Below are 26,080 nucleotides of genomic sequence, written 5' to 3'. Positions count from 1 at the left end.
CCGAATAAATTCGCCCATCACTATTATATATATATTTTTTTTAGAAAAGGTGGCATCAAGTCAATGGGGTATATTTATCAAAGAGTGAAGTTAATAGTGAAATTCCGCCACTCCTCATTCATTTCTATGGGTTTTTTAAGGGTGTATTCATCAAAGGGTGAAATTTCACTTTCACCCGTTGATAAATACGCCTTTCAAAATCCCATAGAAATGAATGGAGAGCTGCGGAATTTCACTCTAGTGGCGGAACTTCACCCTTTGATAAATTTACCCAAACATCAAGTCACATGCTGTAAAGGGGAGACCTCCCTGTTGGCTTAGACAACTGTGAAGTCTCTATGACTATGATCCTTTAACTGCTCCAGTACTTGCATCTTTCTAGCTCAGTGTATTATCTCACCAAATTTGGCTTTCACAGACCATTTCATTTCCTACAGATAGAAAAAGTCATTGCTAGTGATACCCAGTGTGGACTTTCATCTCCAACATCTATCAAGAACATTAGGGGGGTTATTTATCAAAGTCAGAATTTATCTCAATATTTTCTGCTACAAACTCCGATCAAATCCGCTCTGGTTTTTAGAGCTTATTTATTATTACATTTTCCCGAAAATTTGCTTTGCGAGAAAAAAAATCAGATTTTCGTGATTTTTTCAGATTTTTCATCTGTTTTTCACGATTTTTTCCCAAAAACTCTGAAAACTTCAGGGTGTTGCACAAAACCCAGCGCACGTCAAAAAATCATCAGGACTTCTCCCATTGACTTATCTGCAACCTCCACAGGTCTGAGATGCTGGATTTTCAGATTCTGACCTTTCCATCCTCTGGGTTTAATAAATTCCGAAAAATGTGTGATTTTTTTAAAAGTCTGATTTTATATAAAAAAAAATCACAAATTGTTCGTGATTTTTGCATTCGGAGATTAGTAAATAACCCCCTTGGACTTTCATATATGAGAATGATTCAAATTATAATTTGATGTCTGGGGCATGACACGAGTGCTAACATTTCCTAAGTGCTAATATTTCACAAATGCTTAGAAATGACAGTTAAACAAGGCAGTTCCATGGAACTAACTCCTATCTCTTCTCATTCCTACAGGTAATACTGCTATATCCATATACTGCAACTGCTTATTCTGGTAAATCTGCTATATCCCTACTTGTATCTGTTAACCCCAATAACTTTTGTCTGTCAGGCCTATTCTACTTTAGTTCTTTGATAAATATCTCAAGCACACATCTGTGTCCACTCATCTGTGAACAAGAGATATTTTTATAGCCCCAAACTGGTTCTGGTGTCTGTAAAACGCTGCCCTTTGCTAGCTGTTTAATTGATTAATTGATTAATTAGGCTCTGGTTTTCCCAATCAGCTACATATAAATTCAGACCCAGTATGGCACGAGTGCTAATATTTCACAAGTGCTTAGAAATGACAGTTAAACAAGGCAGTTGGACTAGGCTTTGACAAGGCAAAAGGAACCAGATTCCCCTGCAATCAACAGTGAACCAACTGGGATAAGAAGAAAACAGATTTGCTTGTACCTGCTAGTTTGTTACTTCTTACTCCAAACATGCTTTATCCTGCATTTCTCCTCCTTTCACTCTCATGCTTCATAAAACATTTTTCACTACCTCCTCCAGCAAATCCCAGTTCTATACAAATCTCAGCCTCTCTTATCTCCTCTCCTTCCCTCTCCACACATGAAGTTTATAAAGTACTCTGTTTAGCTATTCCACAAAACTCCTCCTTTTCATACAAACCAAGGACTTATAAATCCCACTCTCACTTAGTCTATCTTTCCTTTCTATTACTGGCAGCTGGGGACATTTCCCCAAACCCTGGCCCTTACCCCATCCCAGTTATATCACGGCCACGAGCTCCTTCTCTCCGGAGCAAATTCAAACAGTACAGAACTCTTACTCCTATACCCAAAAACCCAGTTAATCTTTCCTGTGTAGTGATGGGCGAATTTATTCGCCAGGCGCGAATTCGCGGCGAATTTGCGCGATTCGCCGCCAGCGAATAAATTCGCGAAACTCCCGCGAAAATTCGCGGAAAAAAATTCGCCGGCGTCAAATTTTTTTTTCGAAAAACGGACGCCGGCGTCAAAAACGGGCGCCGGCGTCGGAAAAACGGTCGCCGGCGTCAAAAACGGGCGCCGGCGTCAAAAACGAGACGCCGGCGCCGTTTCGCGAATTTTTCGCCATTTCGCGCGAAATTCGCGAATTTTTCGGCGAAGCGAAACGGCGCAAATTCGCCCATCACTATTCCTGTGCTCTCTGAAATGCCAGATCTGTCTGCAACAAACTCACTACTATACACAACCATTTCATTGCAAATTCCTTTAACCTACTCGCACTTACTAAAACCTGGCTTTCTCCTACTGACACTGCCTCAACTGCTGCCCTGTCCTATGGGGGCCTACACCTTACTCATACTCCCAGACCTGGTAACAGACCTGGAGGTGGGGTAGGTTTGCTTCTCTCTCCCCGCTGTACTTTTAAAGTTCTTCCACCTGTTCCCTCTCTATCATTCTCCTCATTTGAGGCTCACTGCATTAGGCTCTTTTCTCCTGTTTCACTCTGCATTGCTGTTGTATATCGACCACCAGGACCAACTGCACAATTTCTGGACAACTTTGCTGCTTGGCTTCCTTACTTTCTTTCATCTAACATCCCATCCATCATATTAGGTGACTTTAATATACCCGTTAACAACATTAACAACTCTTCTGTCTCTAAACTTCTTTCACTAACCTCCTCCCTAGGCTTATCTTTGTGCTCAGGGCCGGATTTACAAAGTGGGCACCCCTAGGCCCACTGCTGTTTGTCGCCCCTGTCCCCTCCCCTTTATTCATGCATATTTTCATTATCTAGACTGGAGCAATGGGGATTGGGGCACAGGAAATTTTAAAAAAATTGTATATCCAGCGCATCCCCTGTGTTTTTGAACTAATGTGGGTGTCGTTGGGCAGCATGCCGCCCCCTAAAGTCCTGCCGCCCTAGGCCCGGGCCTAGGTGGCCTTTCCACAAATCCGGGCCTGTTTGTGCTCAGACTCCCCCTCTCACTCCAATGGTAATGCTCTGGATCTCACATTTACCAGACTCTGTTCAACCACCAATTTTACTAACTCCCCATTTCCCCTCTCTGATCACAATATGCTCACATTTCAACTCTCACTAACTCCCTCCTCACCCCCTGCTATTCCCCAAACACGTACTTACCGTGACTTGCAAGCTGTAGACGTGTCACATCTCTCTTCTTCCTTTGACTCTCTTCACTCTAATATCTCAGCCATCTCATGTCCTAATGTGGCTACCTCTGTCTACTATAGTACTCTCACCACTGCCCTAAATTAGCTTGCTCCTATAAAAACTAAATGTTCTAGACCCAAACCACTTCAACCTTGGCATACTGCTCATACAAAAGTGCTCCAAAGACATTCACTTGCACTTGAGCGTCGCTGGTGCAAATCCCGTTCAGAATCAGACTTTTGGAGCTACAAATCTGCCCTGCGCTCCTATAACACCAGCCTCTTCCAAGCCAAACAAACATACTTTACTTCACTCATTAACTCCCTTTCTAAAAAACCAGCACAACTTTTCTCCACATTTAACACTCTCCTTTCCCCTTCTCCACCCCCTCCATGCACATCTGTCTCTGCTCAAGATATTGCTGAGCACTTCAAATACAAAATTCATCATAGTTAACAATTCCACTATCACCCCCTCTCCCCAGGCCCGATGCCTTGGGGTTATCCTAGATTCTGCCCTGTCATTCACTCCTCATATCCAATCACTTATTAAATCATGTCACTTCCACCTAAGGAACATATCCAAAATACGATCATTTATCACCCAAGATGCTGCCAAAATTCTTATTCACTCTCTCATCATATCACGTCTAGACTACTGTAACTCTCTTTTAATTGGCCTTCCCCTCCAGAGACTGTCACCTCTCCAGTCCATAATGAACACTGCTGCGAGGCTCATACACCTCAGCAACCGCTCCTCCTCTGCCACCCCATTCTGTTAATCCCTGCACTGGCTTCCACTACCTCTCAGAATTAAATTCAAATTAATGACCCTGACATTCAAACCACTTCATAACTCTGCCCCACCCTACATCTCTGAACTCATCTCTATATACTCACCCAATCGCTTACTACGGTCCTCTACTGACCTGCTACTCAACTCTTCTCTCATTATCTCCTCACATGCTCGCATTCAAGACTTTGCAAGGGCTGCACCCCTCCTCTGGAATTCTCTCCCACGGTCTGTCCGACTTTCTCCCAACCTTTCTGCTTTCAAGAAATCTCTTAAAACGCACTTCTTTCAAGAAGCCTACCCTGACTCTGCTTAACTACCAAACGCACCACCACATACAATACCACTTTTCTCACCCACTTAATTCGATCTTGCCTTTAGAGTGTAAGCTCTTTCTGCATAGGGCCGTCCTCACCTTTTTGTACCTGTATTGATTGTGATGTATGTAACTCCCATATGTTCTATGTATATAATTCATGTGCTTTAATTGTATAATCATATTTACTTTACAGTGCTACGTTATACGTGCTACGATATGTTGGCGCTATATAAATACATGTTAATAATAATAATAATAATCATCACAAAAAGGAAACAACTTTTCCTTAAATAGGTCTCAGCTCCTTGTCCTCTGTGAACCTCCAGGCCCTAAAGAATTCAGAGAATAATAGTTTTTATGTCTAAATCAAATACATACCGGATACTTCGAAAAATGTAAATTTTTGATTCTTAGACATTCAACTTGTACAGTCATGTAAATACAATGACAGGAGTATGCCTCACAATTTCAATCATTTCACAGAGATTTGAAAACTCAGCTGGGGCCCATTGCCAAGAAATATATGCCTGAGGAAATATCTTATAACAGTTGAAGACAAGCTACAGTCTTTTCATACCTGGTTTTCCAATACAAGTCAATAAGGTGTGTCTGAGCTGTGCATTGGCAGGTATTTATGCACCCATTGCGGTTTCTCTTACTCCCAGGAAATCATTTAAAAACCTGGAACACTTGGATACAATTAATTGAAAATTAATTTGAAATATTTTTAAAAAAAAACAAAATAACTATGAACGTGTTTTCTTTCATGTTACAACACAGTTTTGTTTGCAATGACTCGGGGGTGGAGGAATTCCAATATCCATTATAAATCAACATAAGACATTGGAAATACAGTAATTATAATAATACTAAGGGAAGCATTGGAACTGAATTAGGGATTTGGGTGAACCCAAGTTTTAATAGTGAAAATCCATTATTGTAAGAGATATTTCGACTGATTCATAAGTTTATTCAAAAGGGCATCATCGTGTGGTGACCTCCGAAGTACATATAGTCCATCAAAGGAGCAACACCCCAACAACTCACCTCCGTGCTTCACATGTAGCCTGTCCCCTACATGTACATGTATACATTGGAAATATCATAAAACATGGAGCACTAAGAGGGAGTAAGTTAATAAAATGTCACCATTTTCATCGTTGAACGGTGGAACATACGATTTACGCATTTCGTGGTGCCTCTCCACTTTCGAGGAAGCAATCGCTTCCGAGGAAGTGGTGAGAGTGAGACGCCACAAAACACGTAAAGCGTGTAAAGCGCATGATCCAGGGTTCAATGAGGTGATGTATTGGACTCATTTAAAGATGAACTATTAAATCTGAAATTTAGCACCCTCTTAGTGCCCAATGTTTTTTGATATTTCCAGTGACTACCGAAGTAGCCTCTCTCAAATAGCATCTCTGCCAGTGTGCCCTCTGTCCTTGATATTGCTTATGTTTATGCAAGTACCCACTCCTTCCTACCCCCATGACAAACTCCCCCGCCAATATCCACCAGACCACAACCAATGCACCACCACCATCTCCCGCCCAATACACCACCTGCCTACTAGCCCCTCCATAGATTGTACTGCCTCCTTCTCCTCCTAACAACTTGGGGGCACTGGTCCTGGCAGGGGGCAGGCTAGGGTCTTTGTGGAGAGGCCATAAAGGCCCGGGCCTTGGGCAGCAAGATTTTAGGGGGCGGCATGCTGCCCAACCGGTTCAGAAACACTGGGGATGCGCAGGAGATCCAATAGTTTTTAATTTCATGTGCACCAATCCCCATAGCTCCAGTCCCAATGATGAAAATTTGAGGGAATAAAAGGAAGGCGACGGAGTGACGAACAACAGCGGGCCTAGGAGTGCCCACTATGTAAATCCGGTCACATTTTTTGGTTTAGGAACAGGGGGGCTTACTCACAGTAATGTATCAATGATTCCATCATTCCGCTTATACCTAGATAAAAGCTGCCCCTGGGATTGGTGCCTACACAGTCTCTAAGGCCAAAATAATTCAATTCTACTTTATAATTAACCATAAATTAAAAAAAAAAAATAAAGCGCTGATTCATTGAACTGAGTTTAATTTAAATCATGGGTGCTTCGCCCCGGGTCTGCTTCCCAATGAATCATAATGCACTTACAGCAAGTCTCTTGTGATGGATCCAAAGAAGGTGGGGATTGTAAATGCCATATCTCACCCGGGTGAAAGGAAAGTGAATGTGCCAGGACTTGCACAAATGCAGAGAACATTTTGCTTCCACCAATAGGCGTAAAGTGTTGTGTACAGAGTAGAGAATGCAAGAAATTAAGATTCATGGCAGTATAAGATTAACATGCCCCCCTTTTTTTCCCCATTGGGACTTGCTGTATGACCCCAATCTTAGTAACCATCTTTCATTAATGTCTGAATACATAAATCCTGAGCATCAATGGGCACCAGTAAGGGTAAAACTGAGCACACATGGGCAGACATACTGTATATACCTATGACATAGGCAGCAGCCTAGTGACCCATTTATGTGTGTGTCCTTTAATGGATATCTGATTGTGACTCATTACGATTTAGATCAGAAAGTCTGGAAAATCCAATTGATCAAACACCACTTTCATGAACGCAGTCCTTGGTCCGATCGTTTTGTTCAATGAACAAGAACACGAACAGCTGAAGGATCTCTTGCATTGCATTCTGAGTCGTACTCTGTACCCTTCCCCTATTTAGATATTATTTCATGTTGTTATTTCCCTGTTTCTACATCACACAGCATATTTCAAGCAAACGATCAGAACATGCGTCTAATACAAAGGAATTTCTGATTCCTTCCTTGGATAACTATTAACAGGCAGCAACAAGCCGTAGTACAACACTGCTGCCAGTTATACCTTAACAGGTGGAAAATTATGAACTCCTTCTGTCATTTTATATATACTTTTACTGTATATACTCATTTTTCACATGAGCTCATTCACTTGGGCTTATGTAGAAATGGTGCATTAAAGGGGTTGTTTAACTTTAAAGGAGCTTTTGGTATGATGTAGAGATTTGCAATGCGTTCATTTATTATTTGTGTTTTTTGAGTTATTTAGCTTTTTATTTAACAGTTCTCTGGTTTGCAGTTTCAGCAATATGGTTGCTAGGATCCAAATTACCCTAGCAACCATGCATTGATATGAATAAGAGACTGGAATATGAATAGGAGAGGGACTGAATAGAAAGATGAGTAATAAATAAAATATTTGTTTTTTAGATGGGGTCAGTGACCCTCATTTGAAAGCTGAAAAGAGTCAGAAGAAGAAGGCAAATATTTGGAAAACTATAAAAAAGAAAAAATGAAGGCCAATTGGAAAGTTGCTTAGAATTAGCCATAAGAAAAACAGGGTTCTGGCTCCAACGTAACCTGTAAACCGTTCATATAGCTGTAAACATTCCAGGAGTCTGTGCAACCCATAAAGTAATCGGAAGAAATGTAGAGCAATGGAATGTCCCTGTGGTATGATGTACGTGGGAAAAACCATCAGGGCAGTGAGAACGCGAATCAAGAAACATAAGTCCAACATCAGGGACTTTGAAACAGAAACTTACACTGACACCTCAGTAGCAAGACATTTTTTTGAGGCCAAACATCATGTAAGCCAGTTAAACTAGAAGGTTCTTGAAGTAGTAAAAAGACCCCCAAGGGGAGGTGATTGGGGGAAACTACTGCTCCAAAGGAAAACACGGTGGATAGGGAGACTAGAGTGTGTAAAAGCAAAAGGTATGAATGACCACAATAGTCTTAAAGGGCAACTAAAGTCTAAAATAGAATAATGTTAGAAATGCTGTATTATGTATACTAAATATAAACATGAACTTACTGCACCAGCAGCCTAATAAGACAAATGATTTATGCTTTCAAAGTTGGCGCAGGGGGCTGTCATCTTGTAACTTTGTTAGACATTTCTGCAATATCAAGACTCGCACATGCTCAGTGTGGTCTGGGCTTCAGTTGGGAGGTTAAGCTTAGGGATCGTCATAAATTATCAAAACAGCACAAGTCAAATAATATCTGCCATAGAAGCCAATACAGCAAGACTGATTAATAATCATAATATGGAGACTGCACCGCGTCTCTGGATACAAATCTCTACAGGGAATCCAACAATGCTGCTCAAGTTCTGGGAAGTAAGGTGGGGGGGCTCCCCCTGCCATTTGAAAGTATGATCGTTTACCTGCACAGCAGTTGGGGACCATCTGACAATTCCTATCAACAGCAGTAAAAGAAGGGGGAATTGCACTGCATACATCTTTTAATTAAAGTATATTGGAGATAGATTTCTTTTTCATTAAAGAAAGTAAAAATGGGATTTTATATTTTTGCCTTTACATGCCCTTTAAGTGCTTCTTATAAAATGATCTTTTGCATGTATGTAATAATGTATGTAATAATGCCATTTTGACTTCCAAGTATGTTATACTGATACTATTCTTTCTCCTTCCTCAGGTATTAATGAACCGGCTGGCTCCTTGAATTCACGGAACTCCTGCCGTGTAAGTAAATAAATAAGTAATGTGCATAGAACTACTGATACAGGAGTTACAGTTAAAGGGGAGGAGATTCGGGGAGATTTTGTCGCCTGACGACTAATCGCCTCGTCTTTTGCGCGACTCCCCGAACTGCCTCAGCGTTTTTCCCCATAGGCTACAATGCAAAGTCGTCTGCTCTAATGCACACGCGGCGACGCGTTTTCTATAGTCGCCCAAAGTTGCCTCAGTGTGGACTAGCCCTAAAAAGCTGGCTATTTACAGTTATAGTAATGTTCTCTTCATATGCTACATGTCTTGTTGCGTTTAACCCTTAAGTTGGCTTTTTCAGCAGTACTGGATCTACCAGGGATAGGCCAAGAAATGGCAATTTCCCTGATATGGACTCAAAAAAGACTTGTAAATATGGACACAACACAATGGATGGGCCACAAGGTTATAAACCGGACTTGATTGAATTAGTGGAAGTTAATGTAATCGTTTGCTCACAATAGTGTTTACTCTAATGTATACTCTGTCACTTTAAGATGGAATTGGGGGAGGTTCCTGGTGTGTGGAAGAGGGTATATATACCCACAATACTTTGCACTATGCACACTTGACAAAGGGTCTTTACCCGAAACATGTAGTGTGTGTTTTACACTGCTAAAATAAAAAGAAAATTTGCAGTTTGAAAGTACTGCCTTGAAGCTGTTTATTCCATTGCTCTACATTTCTTCAGCTTAGAATTAGCCATTGTACAAAATACTTAAAGTTAATGTAAAGATGAACCAACCCTTTAACAGTATCTGAACTTCCAGAAATATATATTTTATTACACAGACATAGTTGATTCTACATATTAAAAAGTAAACCATTATAACCCGTCTGAAATTGTAAATCCACCATGGAGAACTCATCTGGACTGGGACATACCTAATACTCTCACAACACAGTTGAGGGGACTATTAGATAAATACGTGTATATATCTCAAATACAGGCATGGGACCTGCTATCCAGAATGCATGGAACCTGGGGTTGTCTGGATAAGGGATATTTCTGTAAATTGGATCTCCATACCTTAAGTCTACTAAAAAATCATTTAAACATGAAATAGAATAGGAACCCAATAGGATTGTTTCAAATAATTAAATCTTAGTTGGGATCAAGCACAAGTTAGTGTTTCATTATTATATTTTTAAAAATGTGAAATATTTTTTGTGAAATATTTTTTTAATAGAATTAACAGAAATTCTAGACATTTATAGGAGGAGAAGGCGGCACTGCTGTTAAGGGTGAGGAAGAGGATCTGATACGATTGGGGTGCAAGAAGTAACACTGTGACAAAGCGAAACTCCTCTAGTTACATTTATTGGCCTATTTAATAAACTTTAAGGAAAAAAAATGTACTCCAGAAATACGATGAACTAAAAGCGGTATAAAATACTGTAAATGCAACATTTCGGTTTATACCATTTTTTTGCTTTTCTCCATAAACAATCAATTATTTTGAAAAAAAAAACTATTTATAAAGGAGTTTGTTGTCTTTTAAGATGCCCCATTGCCGTAAGTTATACAGGTATAGGATCCTTTATCTGGAAACCCATTATTCAGAAAGTTCCGAATTTAAGGAAGGCCATCTCTCTTTTAATCAAATAACGCAAATGTTTAAAAATTATGTCCTTCTTCTCTGTATTAATAAAACAGTAGCTTGTACGGGATGGGAACTATCCATATTGGTGGCAAAACAGTCCTATTGAGTGTATTTCATCGTAGACTAAATCAAATACAAGAAGGTGGTGGCCCTTTTTGGTTTTGTTCAAATTATGGATGGGCTTGGAAAGGCCTTTGAAAGTGGGTATTCCAAGGACTACAGACCTCGGTGGGGAGAGCCTGGGAAAGTGGCATGTGAGTGTCAGGTTATTTATCAAAGGTCAAGAGTTTTTTATACCTTGAATGAACTTGAATGAATTCGAATGAACTCACAACTCGAATGGTTTCTGATTTAAGAAAAAACTTAAATGTAAAAAGCTTGAGGTTAACAACCCGAAAACTTGAATTAATCAAGTTTTTGGAGGGAAAAAACTTGATTCACTCGAATTGATAAGAGTTTTCTGGCGAAACCCTCCTTAAAAAAACTCGATCATGAAGGCTCAAATGGATTAAGGGACCTCTGCCATTGACTTCTGTATGACCTCGACAAGGTTTAGCCGGAGTATTTTCGGACTCAAGCTATTTCCATGGTCGGGAGTTTTTTTTAAAGAGAAACTCAAAAAATTCAAGTTTTTTCTTTTAACCCAAAAAATAGATTTTTGACCAAAATAACCCTTGAAAATTTGAATTCTCATGGAAAACACCACTCGAACCTTAATGAAAAAAGCCCATAATGTTCTAATTTATTTCATTTTTGAATGATTTTTTTAGTAGATAAAGTTTAGTGATCAAATTATGGAAAGATCCCTTATCCAGCAAACCCCAGGTCTCAAGCATTACGGGTAACAGGTCCATTTTACAGCACCAGAGACCTTGCGTAAGCCAATAGAAACAGTAGAAGAAGCGACTTGAATGAGTGATGAAACATTTTCAAGAAAAGTCATAAAACTCTAGTCGCTTTCGACTATTCTACTCATGGGCGTCCACAGAAATTCTTTCAGGGTGGGGCAAGTAGGTAAAAGTATCACAAGCAAAATGTCTACAAATATTTTCATGGCAAAGACACAAATCTTGGTCTGGAATTGTTAATAGACTGGAAAGAGGGAACTATTGGACAGCTAAAATGGTTGTGGGGTTAAATAGCCTGATGCTGAAAAGATTTTATAATTATATAAGTCATGGCTCTGAGCCAATTTAGCCATCTTTATCCACTTTGCAAGCCAATCAATGCCTTGGGCACAGACATATATAATAGCAGGTGAGTCAGTGCATCAGATACAATGGTCAGTAACCTTAGTTTTTCCTACGTACCCGCTTGCATCAACTCACACACTTGCACTTAGTCTCAAACTAATGAGAAACAGTTACTACTGGAATCCAATCACTTTTGCCTCTTCATTGACTGGCACAGTGTTGGCCGGGTACACACACACAGAGCAGATTTTGGAGTGAAAACATGCTTTTGTGCTGAAACCCATTCTGTGTTTCTTTCCCCAGGCTGACACAGATCCCTCTCAGTGCAGAGACATAAACAAATTGATTGAAGCAAATAAACATCATGTGTGGCACTGGCCTGAGATGGACACACATCTGTATATGGAAGGAAAAAACCTACATTATTTGGAGGAGACATTCATTTGATCCCTTGCACAGTAGTGTTGCTGGGAAGGCTAATTCCAGCTATAAACTCAATAGTCAAACGGCACAAGAATTCATGTCTCAGGGCCAATGTCATGTAAATTGTTTCCATGCGGTAACATAAAAAAATAGGGTCAGCTCTGCGTATAATAGGCCTAAATTCCTCACAGTGTAAACATAATCTCAATTTAATAGAGAATCCCCCAGAACACAGGGGATAATCATTTTTATAACACAGCAGAAAACACAACAGAATGAATACAGTGCCAATAACAATGTTGCTAGTTCCATTAATAATGCCCCTAGAAGACAAGGCTGCATAGATACATAGTGCCAGTTGTAAAGCTGATAGCTCAGATCACATGGGAGAATAAATAAGGTGCAGGTCCTGCCAACAGTGTACATGGGCTCTACTCAATCAGGGACTCAGGCAGGTGCACAAACATACTCAGACACACACATATATGGGCATTCCAGGTGGCATTCCAAAGGGCAGGAGGCAAGTCAGATGCAATCGCAAGTGTCAAAATATAATTGGACTCAACAAAAAGTTGCAGGTAAAAACAGCACGGTTAGACTGTCGGATGAAGACGCTGCTTTCTGCGTTCACATCCGACAGTCGTGTCAGATATAATGTCGTTTTTTTCCTGAGACTTATGATCAGTCCAATTATATTTTGATTCCTGCGATTGCATCCGACTTGCCGTCTACGTTTCGTCGACCAGCTCCAAACCGATGAAAAATGCCCGTGGAGTTCAGCCCTAGAAGTGTACCAATACTCAGCAAACACACTAATATAGAATTCATTAGGCGGCAGCACAAGGAGATCTGGGTCAGGTCCAAACACACAAATGCAGGATTAGTAAAACACACGCATGTACATGGCAGCAAAATCATTGGTGGTCAGGGCCCCGCACACGTTAAAAAAAAAACATTGGTGCCTGGGCCCCCCATTACAAGTTAAAAAGAAACATTGGGGCCCCAGAGAATAATTTGTTAAAAAAATTGGTGGCAGGGGCCTATAGAGTATTAAAATAATACATTGGTGGCCAGGGGTTTAAAAAACATTGTTGTTCAGTAGAACTGAACTCATGGCTTCAGGACTTCAACTTCGGCTCTTCGGAACTTCGGCTCTTCGGGACTTCAGCGCTTCGGCTCATCGGAACTTCAGCTCTTTGGGACTTCGGCTCATCAGAACTTCGGCTCTTTGGAACTTCGGCTCATCGGGACTTCGGCTCTTCGGGACTTCAGCTCTTCGGGACTTTAGCGTTTCGGGACTTCGGCAGGTGCAGGCGTGCAGCATGGCTTTGGCGCTCTCAAGGGGGGCCCGGCTATTTTGAAAAGAAGATTTAAGAAGATTAGGACAAATAAGGAGCTTTCGCTGACGATAAACTTTAGTGCTATTACCTTATAACATTATAACATGCCTGCTGCTGTCTGCACAAACTGTTCATAAGTCCTGGTACAGGTGCACAGAGATTGGTTAGGCTGCAGAGTGAATCTTTCCAATCTATCCAATCGTGTACAGCTGCACAGTGATTGGCTAGACCGCTAAGTCAATCTCTCTAACCTATCCAATCAGTGTTCCTCTGTACCGGGACTTAGACACTGAGATCGTATCTACAGGCAGTGGCTTGAAACAGCATCAGTTCAGGTCAGAACTCCGTGGGAGAGCAGGTGTTCTTCCTTGCACCTATATGTGGACGCCCATGATTCTACTTCGATACTACATGATCTGGATGAATTAAACTCTTCATAGTCAAGGCTATGGAAAATATTTACGTGACCATTAAATTTCACGATACGTCGCTTTGTAAAAAAACTAGTAAATAATGCTGGAATGTTACACAGAGATATAATGGACTACAATAAATACAAAGCTTGATAAATAATGCAGAGGTTTTGCAGCAATGCCTTGGGTTCAGGCAGCAATCCTTGGTGTTTTTGATTACTATTTTTGTTTTATTGATACATAGGCCCCATGTGTGTCCAGGAGAAGCTGGTGGGTTACTGGGAAGCATGATGACAGCACTTGGAATTCACTTTAGTTGGGTCCTAAATATTATCAACATGTGACTCACCGACCCCTTGGATGTTGCTCCCAGTGGCCTCAAAGCAGGTGATTATTTTTGAATTCCAGGCTTGGAGTCAAGTTTTGGTTGTATAAAAAACAGATGTACTGCCAAACAGAGTCTTCTGTAGGCTGCCAGTCCACATAGGGCAACTGAATAGCCAATCCCAGCACTTATTTGGCACCCCAGGAACTAAATTTCATGGTTGTGTTGCTCTCCAACTCTTTTTACATTTGAATGTGGCTCATGTTTAAAAAAAGGTGGGGGACCCCGTTCTACTCCATCTATTTTATGGCAGTGCCTGATGATTTCAAATCATCCAACCCCTTTGTTTATTATATTAGAATATATAGTGAATAAAGTACCCCCTTTTGTAAAATATAAGGATATTATAAGTTACCGAGGAGTTTCATGATCATATAAAAACACGAGGCTGAAGGCTGAGTATTTTTATACAGGTAACTTCTAATATCCTCATATTTTGCAACCTGGGGGTACTTTATTTATTATAATACACAAGTTTCAGTGAGTCATGTGACAGAATTGACTTCAGAACTCACCGTTTATAACTGATGACATCAGAACTCACCGTTTATAAGGATATCATTTACAAGATATTCATGGCTTTTGTGTATTATAAATGTATAATAATTTGTGGCAACCACCAGTTCCTATATGACCCATAGGAGATCCTAAACAAGCAGGGTACCTGGATAGACTTCTAGATCTACTAGATCTACTTACCCACGTTAGAAAATAAAAGCTAATGCAGTGGATCAGATAGCATTGTGCATTCTCAAAAAGTAGGCACAGATAACGTACTAGAAGCTCCCATCTTTTTCTTTCTGAATGTTCATCCTGGTCTTTTGTTTGACACTGTGGGGCAGATTCACTAAGGGTCGAATTTCGAAGTTAAAAATACTTCGAAATTCGACCCTCGAATTGAAATCCTTCGACTTCGAATATTGAAGTCGAATGATTTAGCGCTAATCCTGCGATCGATCGATCGAGGGATTTTTCGTTCGATCGAACGATTAAATCCTTTGAATTGAACGATTCGAACGATTTTAATCCAACGATCGAAGGAAAATCATTCGATCAAAAAAAGGTTAGCAAACCTATGGGGACCTTCCCCATAGGCTAACATTGACTTTGGTAGGTTTTATCTGCCGAAGTAGGGGGTCGAAGTTTTTTTTAAAGGGAAAGTACTTCGACTATCGAATGGTCGAATAGTCGAACGATTTTTACTTCGAATCGTTCGATTTCGTTCGAATTCGAACGAATTTAACCAATTCGATGGTCGAAGTACCCAAAAAATACTTCGAAATTCAAATTTTTTTCATTCGAATCCTTCACTCGAAGTTAGTGAATCTGCCCCTGTGTGTATTGCACAATACCCATGAGCTATTTTAGCTCTGATTATGTAACATGCCTGGGAAATCTTGCAAATGTCGTTTACCCAGAATTTTTGGTTTGGTTTTAGATGTAAATCATGATTTTTGGGGGGCCGTAGGCTAGCATTGTGGTTTCCCATACCCAGACATATCCAAATATGGGTGACAGACAACTCTGGGTACATAACTGTGTCCTGTTTTGCAGCAGTTGTAGCTACATCAAATGTGACAATCATTCATTATATGAGTACTTGCCAACGTGTCACCCTTTGTTGATTTTGAACCACAGTTCAAACGGAAGTCTATAGGGTGAAATCCCCAGCCTTTGGAACTTCCCTGTTCTTAAACTTTTCTTTGGTGAATAATCCAGCTCAGGATTCCAGGTTATTATCAATAGGTAACTTTCTTCTAATTTGCTGCTGAAATCCTTTGAACAGACATGTTGGTGAAGATAATCCCACAGAGCAAACAAACCTACTTGACCAACCCTTACTAACACATTCTGCAAACACATTGCATTCAGTGGGGCCTTCCCTGGCCCTGTTTTGTTCTTCCTCAGTCTCTGTTTAAGTTCAGATGGTACAAACTTCTGGACCAGTGATCCCCGCCCAGTGGCTCGGGAGCAACATATTGCCCACCATGTGGCTTTCAGTGGTCTCAGTGTTAGGTGCTTATTTTTGAATTCCTGGCTTGGAGGTAAGTTTTGGTTGCATATAAACCAGGTGTGCTGCCAAATGGAGACCCATGTAGCTGCCAGTCCATATAGGGGATACCAAATAGCCAATAACAGCTCTTATTTGGCACACCAGAGCCTTTTTTCATGCCTGTGTTGCTTTCCAATTATTTTTCCATTTGCATGTGGCTCTTGAGTGAAAAAGGTTGGGTATTCCTGATCTAGATATTTGGGATGGATCAAAATTTCGTATCACACAACTTCAGATTTGGATTAGAATTTTTATGTTCTGCCATGGTTCTCTGGGTGCTCCATCTGTGTTGATATCTAGAGCTACGTTTGACCATCAACCGAAGGAAGATCTGCAGCCTGGCAGAGGGTATGGTGGTTGTTAAAAGAATGAAAATAAACAAAGCTTAACTTGGTGACGTTCTGCCTAAGATAATGAAAGCAAATATCTTATTTATTGCTTTTATGTAGTTTCAAATGAACATTGAGGGATAGAAGTACTTATTGACTAGGAAAGGGATGTGGCTGATGCACTGTGATTGAGGCTAAGTATAGTTTGGCTAAACAAGCAACTTGTAAAGAGTAACATAAAGCACTGTAATAGCCAGAAGAGAAGGTTGCAGCAGAGGAGTCATAATGAGAGATAAATCTAGCCAGAGCTTTCATTATGTTCAGAAGAGAGGGTCAGTCACATTCAACCCTATTAAATGGAGATGAATAGCCAATTAACCAAAACCTATGCAACTCTCTTGTATAGTGGATTATCATTAAGGAAGTCTTTTATTGAGCTTTATTCATCAATCTGTCAGTGTAAGCAGTTCATACACACTGAGTCATGGTATCTACAAAGGCAGCCATGAATAATGTATCTATGTAAGGGTCAGAGTAAGAAGCAGCTGCCATGCTAATGCATTCCTGTCTATATCCAAGCTGGTGTCTGGCAAGTCCTATGGCCAGATTTTTATTTAGCTGCAATTGTATCTCTACCAGGTATAGAGAGATGAACATTTTTTAGATAATGTAACCACCCTGGCCTCTATTACAACACTGCCCCAACGCACTTTTGTCTTTTGGAGGATTTAAGTTCTCTATGTTCAATGCCCTTCCCTTGAATAGATTTTTACTGGAAGTAAGTCTGTCTTTCTTCAATGGGAATTTCAGATGGATACAGGGATAGGAGAACTCCCCAAAAACATAACAAGCTTTTTGAAAAGTTGAAAACACAATTTCAAGCAACTTGTTTAAAAAATATACAGACTTTTCATGATTTGTAATGGTTTGGAACAGTTCCCTAAGCCTGGCCCCCTGCTCTACTTCTGATCTCTCTGACTACTTTGCTGAGCTGGCTGACTACTGTTACTTTGTATCAATAGCTACCTGTCCTCAGCCTGCATCCTTCAAATCCCACAATTCCCTGCACATTGATTTCAATAAGGAACAGAACATCATAGTACAATGCATTGTGGGTTATGTAGTTCCTGCATACTGTCTGAAAGTTGTGGAGAAATTGTTACAACTTGTAACATCAGTGTTTAGTCCCTCCTTCCCTGCCAGGATTTCAAATGATGCAGAAAGAGAAGAACTGTTAAACAGCTGGATTTCAGCATAGAAAATGCCATTTATTCATACTTTTTGAAGAAACAGGTAACTGATGGGTATATTAGGGGTTTCTGTGTTATGTGGGCCCCTTTATCAAATTTTGGTTTGGAAGCCTGAGTTCCCCTTTAAATTAGTGGCTCCACCTTTATAAACAAGACTTGGAATTGCTTACTATGATTTTAAGAAATGAATAGTAATGGGCGAATTCGCAGCAAATTCTTGCGATATGCGAATTTGCGAAACCGCCGCAAAAATTTGCGAACGTAAAAAAAAAAACGGACACCGACATCAAAAAGGAAACGCCAGCGCTGTTTCGTGAATTTTTGCCATTTTGCGAATTTCTAGGCAAATTAGCAAATTTTCTAGCGAAGCGAAATGTCCCAAATTCGCCCATCACTAGAAATTCAACTTTCAAGAGGAAAAAACCAGTAAAACATTGGGCCGGATTTAGAAATAAACCTTATCTCATGGTTTATCAAGTGAAAGTCCATGGGAAAAAACTGAAGCTGAATTTAGAGAAAGGTTTTTTTGTCCTCGAATTGAATCTCGTCCATGACTTTTCACATGATAAACCATGAGGTAACTGAACTGAATCTGGCCCAATATATGCAATAGAGAGTTTCAGAAGAAGTTATTCAAAATTGCCTTAACTGAGTGCCCGTACTTTAATAGTACTGCAAATTTACACACCACCTTTGTTATATTTGCACCTGTTATTCCACCCACTTTATATATTTTATTTTTTGTTGCTTTGAGACATTGGTGCCTAAATAATCAACAATCTGGCCATACATTCAGCAATACTGTTGAGCAGTTCATTGGTTCATTGGTTGAGCACAGTGGTGCTGGGGGTCAGCTGATTTTTAGCATTGGGGTATTATCTGCATGAGATTATTATTATGAAACTGACCCTAGTGAGAAGCTACTGGGGTAGAGACTGATGTGAATGATGAACATCTCTGTATAATAAAGGTGCCATGGAGGCTGAGTGGTTAACATTCCAGTGTTTGCTTGGCTAATGATGAAATAGTGTGTATTAGTGATGTGGGGTCAGGTCCAAAACCCATGTGACACACAAATTTACCTGCGGTTAGTGAGTGCGGGCTGAAAGACGGACCCCCACTTGTGGTGTTTGTTAGGTGTGGCTTTTCATTGCCTAGCCTCAGTATACATAACTTTTCATATCTGCACTGCAGTTAGGCTCCAGAAAGCTAGGGGTCAGCCTCAGTTCCTTCTCAACCTCAGACCACGTTGACCATTATTGAAAAGGGATGGACTAGTGCAGTCACTGGTTGGAAAATGTTTTGACCCACATAATATCAGAATGCACATGATAGGGAACTTCAACTGTAAGCTCCACTAAGGCTCATCTGAGGCAGTCAGGGTTGGACTAACTTGCTGGAATAATGAGAAATTCTTTAGTGCCCTTGTCATGGCCCTGGTCTCAGACTGCCAGTTCTCCTTTTAGGAATGCAGAGCATTAACTCTTTACTAGCTTTTCCTGCTCTACTTGTATTTTCACTTACTCCCAGCAGTAGAATTAGTCTTTCTTAGGTTGAAGTTTTAACCTCTTTGGATTTCACTCTTTTTCTTCCAAATGAAATGTTTGCAGGGTCGGACTGGGCTGGTGGGACACCGGGAAAAAAACCCAGTGGGCCCCGGCCCTCATGGGAAAATACATAACATGCCAGAAGTATACATCATAGGTAACAATTCCACTATCACCCCCTCTCCCCAGGCCCGGTGCCTTGGGGTTATCCTAGATTCTGCCCTGTCATTCACTCCTCATATCAGTCACTTGTTAAATCATGTCACTTTCACCTAAGGAACATATCCAAATACGATCATTTATCACCCAGGATGCTGCCAAAATTCTTATCCACTCTCTCGTCATATCACATCTAGACTACTGTAACTCTCTTTTAATTAGTCACCTCTCCAGTCCATAATGAACACTGCTGCGAGGCTCATACACCTCAGCAACCGCTCCTCCTCTGCCTCGCCATTCTGTCAATCCCTGCACTGGCTTCCACTACCTCTCAGAATTAAACTCAAATTAATGACCCTGTCATTCAAAGCACTTCATAACTCTGCCCCTCCCTACATCTCTGAACTCATCTCTATATACTCACCCAATCGCTTACTATGCTCCTCTACTACTCAACTCTTCTCTCATTACCTCCTCACATGCTCGCATTCAAGACTTTGCAAGGGCTGCACCCCTCCTCTGGAACTATCTCCCACAGTCTGTCTGACTTTCTCCCAACCTTTCTGCTTTCAAGAGATCTCTCAAAACGCACTTCTTTCGAGAAGCCTACCCTCACTCTTAACTACCAAACGCAACACCACATACAGTACCACATTTCTCACCCACTTAATTAGATCTTGCCCACACCCACACCTTGTGTATTACTCCCTTCCCTTTAGAGTGTAAGCTCTTTCTGCATAGGGCCTTCCTCAACATTTGTACCGGTATTGACTGTGATGTATGTAACTCCATATGTTCTATGTATAGAATTCATGTGATTTAGTTGTATAATCACATTTACTTTACAGTGCTACGCAATATGTTGGCGCTATATAAATACATGTTAATAATAATAATAAATATGAAAAATTACATACGGCGAGCAGTGCGCCAGATTTTGCGCATGCGCACTGCCTCTAGGATTTTTTCACGCATGCGTGTGGGGGCCCCCGAGGTTTGGAACCAGGTGGGCCCAAGATGCACCAGTCCGACCCTGAATGTTTGAAACAAGGTGCCTTGGATAACCCAAATCATGATAAAGATGTAAGATGGGAACCAGATAATTTAGGAGTTTGAGGGAAAAGACAGATGCCACATTTATTGCCACAGATTAAAGATAGAGAGGTTTCACCTCTTTCTCTCCTGGTGTCCCGACATACTTTGTGCACCTGTAATGGCCACCTTGCTTTCTGTAAAAGCACTATGGAGTCCCATGAGGCTGTATAACTAGTGATGAGCAAATCGTTTTGTCAGGCATGGATTCGAGTCAAAATGACGCACTTTGCCATTGGCGTTTTATCTTTTTTTTGCAAAACTGCAGCACAAATCCACCGCAAGATAAAAATCGCCAAGACAAAATTGTCGCAGAGAAAAAAAAAAGGCGCCATAAGAAAAAAACGTCTATTGACTTTAATGTATTTAGAGTGAGAAAAAATTGTTGTATTTTGTCCAATGCATTTGGATAAAAAAGTCGCTACTAGAAAAAACACCTGTTGACTTTAATGCTTATAGAGTGAGAAAAAATCGTTGCATTTTGTCCAATGCATTTGGATAAAAAAAGTCGCTACTAGAAAAAACGCCCATTGACTTAAATGCTTATAGACTTTTATGCTTATGCTGGCATAAACAATTTTGACTCGAGTCAAAATGACGCACTTTGCCATTGGCGTTTTATCTTTTTTTTTTGCAAAACTGCAGCACAAATCCACCTCAAGATAAAAATCGCCAAGACAAAATTGTCACAGAGACAAAAAAAGTCGCCAAAAGAAAAAACCGTCTATTGACTTTAATGCATTTAGAGTGAGAAATAATTGTTGCATTTTGTCCAATGCATTTAAATAAAAAAGTCGCTAGTAGAAAAACCGCCCGTTGACTTTACTGCTTATAGAGTAAGTAAAAATTGTCGCTGGCATAAACAATTTTGACTCCTATTGACTTCAACAACTTTCGTGAATTTTTGCAATCTAGCGAATTGTTCGATGAAGCGAAATGGGACAGATTCGCTCATCACTCTGTATAACTGTTAACTAGAGATACTGAACTTTTATTGCCATATGACAAAGATGACTCACGGTATAGGTATTATGGAAAATAATTTGTCTCCCTTTTCATATTTATTGCACTGCTCTTGTCATCAGCAAGTTTAGTACTGAATGATGGAATTTTGTAGAAACCTGCCTGTATGTCAACAGTTACACAATTGAACACATGTGCCTTTAGGGCCCAACCTAAGTTTCACTGTATGTTATTGTAGCTGTCAAACAAGGGAATGATATATTTTTCTAGTAACAGAAAATATTTGTGTGTGTCGAAAGTACAACAACAATGCAACTGTACATATAATGTGTTGCAAACAACAAATTCCCCTAGCAACCATGCATTGATTTGAATTAATGACTAGATGTATAAGAGAGGGTCTGGATAGAAAGATGAATAATAAAAAGTCGCAATAACAATACATTTGTAGTCTTACAGAACATTTGTTTTATAGATGGGGTCAGTGACCCCCATTTGAAAGCTGGAAAGAGTCAGAAGAAGAAGGCAGTTAAAAAACTACAAAAAAAAAATAATGAAAGCCAATTAAAATGTGCTCAAAATTAGAATCTGCAATTCTATAACATACTAAAAGCTTTACTTAAAGGTCACCGTGACCCACACCATAAATAAGGTCAAACATACCTCCCAACTTGGTAATAAAAAGAGGGACAAAAAAGTTGGGGCGCGTAGTGTGGCTAATTTTTTGAACACGCCCATTTTTGTGGCCACACCCCCTAATTACCATGTTCATTTTACAAAATTCCGCAGGTTATAAAAGTTTGAACACATTTCTGTGGTTTTTTTCAGTTATTACAGTTTTGCTAATGTAGGTGAATTGCCCCTTAAGCTGTGAGTCTAACTTCTCCCAAGGGACCTATTATCTTATATTGTTACAATTACTTATTTGCTTATCTAGATACATTTGATTTGTTACAAATGAGGGACTGCGGGTTGAGCTGTCAAAAGAGGGACTGTCCCTCTAAAAACGGGACAGTTGGGAGGTATGGTCAAATCGAGCATGGGAGTTTGGTTGTGGGTTTTTATTTTATAAAATATTAGATAAATTTGGATTTTAGTAAATAACCCTTAGGGGCAGATGTATTAACGGTCGAATATCGAGGGTTAATTAACCCTCGATATTCGACTGGCGAATTAAAATCCTTCGACTTCGAATATCGAAGTATTTTTCTCAATTCGTTTGATCGAACGATTAAATCCTTTGAATCGAACGATTCGAAGGATTTTAATCCATCGATCGAAGGATTATCCTTCGATCAGAAAAAACTTGGAAACCCTATGGGGACCTTCCCCATAGGCTAACATTGAATTAGGTAGCTTTTAGGTGGCGAAGTAGGGGGACGAAGTTTTTTCTTAAAGAGACAGTACTTCGACTATCGAATGGTTGAATAGTCGAACAATTTTTAGTTTGAATCGTTCGATTCAAAGTCGTAGTCGAAGGTCAAAGTAGCCAATTCGATGGTCGAAGTAGCCAAAAAAATACTTCGAAATTCTAAGTATTTTTTATTCTATTCCTTCACTCGAACTTAGTGAATGGGCCCCTTAATGTAATACAGATATGGGACATGTTATTCAGAATACTCGGGACCTGGGGTTTTCTGGATAATGGATCTTTCTGTAATTTGGATCTTCATGCCTTCAGTCTACTAGAAAATCATGTAAACATTTCATAAACCCAATACACTGGTTTTGCTTCCAATAAGGATTAATTATATCTTAGTTTGGATCGAGTACAAGCTACTGTTTAATTATTACAGAAAAAAAAAATCTCAATTATTTGGATAAAATGGAGTCTATGGGAGACGCCCTTCTGTAATTCAGAGCTTCCTGGATAACAGGTTTTCAGATAAAAGGTCCCATACCTGTAACTAATAATAATTAATAATGTATGTTGAAGTTTGCCTTGATCGGTTTAGTGCACTTAGAGATATGAAGGCAAACGTTTGGTTGCTAAATTTAACATGTAATAAATGCTGTTTTCCTGGAGCTGCCATCAATGCAGGACTTAGACAGAGCCAATGGCTGAACAAAGAAATAAAGGTAGAAGATTCTTGCTGCACCCAGGCAGGCACTGTACAATGAAGCTGGCTTAGTAACAATACAAAATGTGCTGCCTGTCATTGAAGCACTGAAATATGAATGTCTTCATGGAAACCAGGGTGCGCCACTGCCAGGGTGTTCTTGCTCGTGTCATTTTGCACTTCAGGCCGAGGACTGCGAGTGATTCTGTTCTAAATGTGCTCTGACTTGTACATATAGGCTCTTGTTCTGAATTGAAAGCCCTTGAAATCTGCAAGCATTCTGTTAAATACAACGTCTACAGAATAAACTGGAAAATGTGTAACATCTCTATAATCGCGGACGTGTATCAGGCAAGGCATTGGCAACCAGTGGCCGTCGGTGGGATGCTGGATGTTGTAGTTCAACAACATCAGTTGATCTTTCTTGGATACAGGAAATAATTGGTCAAATAATAAGTGCACGGTTTATTTAAGGGGAACTCCACAAAAACATACTTAGATAGTTAAATTGGGTTGAAAAAAGACAAAGTCCATCAAGTTCAACCCCTCCAAATGAAAACCCAGCATCCATACATACACCCCTCCCTACTTTTAATTAAAATTCTATATACCCATACCTATACTAACTATAGAGTTTAGTATCACAATAGCCTTTGATATTATGTCTGTCCAAGAAATCATCCAAGCCACTCTTGGGGTGTGAATTTTCAAATGAAAAACAAATCAAATTTTGAGCTATTTTTTGTGTACTTCGACTAAGTCAGAATTCGTTACGAATTTGAAAAAAATTCAAAGTTCGAACATCGAAATTTATCATGTATTGTCTCTTTAACTATTTTCCATTTAAAACCTGACAAATTGCTGTTTTAGTCTATGGGGGACCTCCTAGAACCCATTTGAAGTTAATTTTTTGGGAAAAACTTAGAATCAAATTCGATCGAATGCAATATTCCTTCGATTCGTTCGATTCGAATATGGCCGAATACGGACCTATTTGGTCGAAAACTGACCTATTCAACCAAAAAAAACCTTCGACTTAATTTCGGTTGGTCTTTTTGAATTTGAATTTCGAAGTTTTTTTCAATGCGAAATTCGACCCTTGATAAATATGCCCCTTAACAGAATCAGCGTCACAACATCACCCGGCAGTGCATTCCACAACCTCACTGTCCTGACTGTGAAGAACCCCCTACGTTGCTTCAAATGAAAGTTCTTTTCTTCTAGTCTAAAGGGGAGGCCTCTGGTACGGTGATCCACTTTATGGGTAAAAAGGTCCCCTGCCATTTGTCTATAATGTCCTCTAATGTACTTGTAAAGTGTAATCATGTCCCCTCGCAAGCGCCTTTTTTCCAGAGAAAACAACCCCAACCTTGACAGTCTCCCCTCATAATTTAACTCTTCCCTCCCTCTAACCAGTTTAGTTGCACTTAGTCTCTGCTTTTTGAAAAGTAAACACAATTTCAAGCAACTTTGTAATATACATCATTTTAAATAATCCACATTTTTTAAAATGATTTCCTATTTCTCTGTAATAATAAAACAGTCGCTTGTACTTGATCCAAACTAAGATATAATTAATCCTTATTGGGAGCAAAACCAGCCTATTGGGTTTATTTAATGTTTTCATGATTTTCTAGTAGACTTAAGGTATGAGAATCCAAATTACAGAAAGATCCGTTATCTAAAAAACCTCTGGTCCAGACCATGCTGGATAACAGGTCCCATACCTGTAGTAGGTTGCACTCAGCTTAAAGGGACGACTGAGAACACTGAACTTAAATGTGGGTGTTTCAGGATAGATTTATAAATCTATACAAACAAATCACCTTACTGTGTGCTAGATTTTTAATATTGGAAATATGTTCTTCATTTATAAGGTTTTAAAGAGAGATAATTGTAAGGTCAAAAGAAAATGCGGTGAGTGCAAAGTCTTTCATTCATTAAAGAAGGGTGTATGGTACTTGAGCCTGGTCTTTACAATTAGGGATGTAGCGAACTGCCGATTTGGTGTTCGCGAACGCCGTTCGCGAACACCGGCAAAAAATGCGAACGTTCGCGGACAGTTCGCGAACTTCGAACACCCGCTAAAATCGTTCGATTCGAACGATCGAAGGATTTTAATCCTTCGATCGTTCGATTCGAACGATCGAAGGATTTTAATCATTCGATCGAAGGATTTTCATTCGAATCGAACGATCGAAGCCATTTGATTGAATGCTTTTCATTCGATCGAATGCTTACAATCGTTCGAACGAATGGAAATCGTTCGATTTTTAGCGATCGAAGGAATTCGAATGGTCGAACGACTTGTATTCAAATCGAACGCGAACTCAAAATGCGAACGTT

The sequence above is a fragment of the Xenopus laevis genome, chromosome 1L (genome assembly GCF_017654675.1).
Source record: "Xenopus laevis strain J_2021 chromosome 1L, Xenopus_laevis_v10.1, whole genome shotgun sequence".
NCBI lineage: Eukaryota > Metazoa > Chordata > Amphibia > Anura > Pipidae > Xenopus > Xenopus laevis.
Note: the sequence above shows the minus strand (reverse complement) of the source record.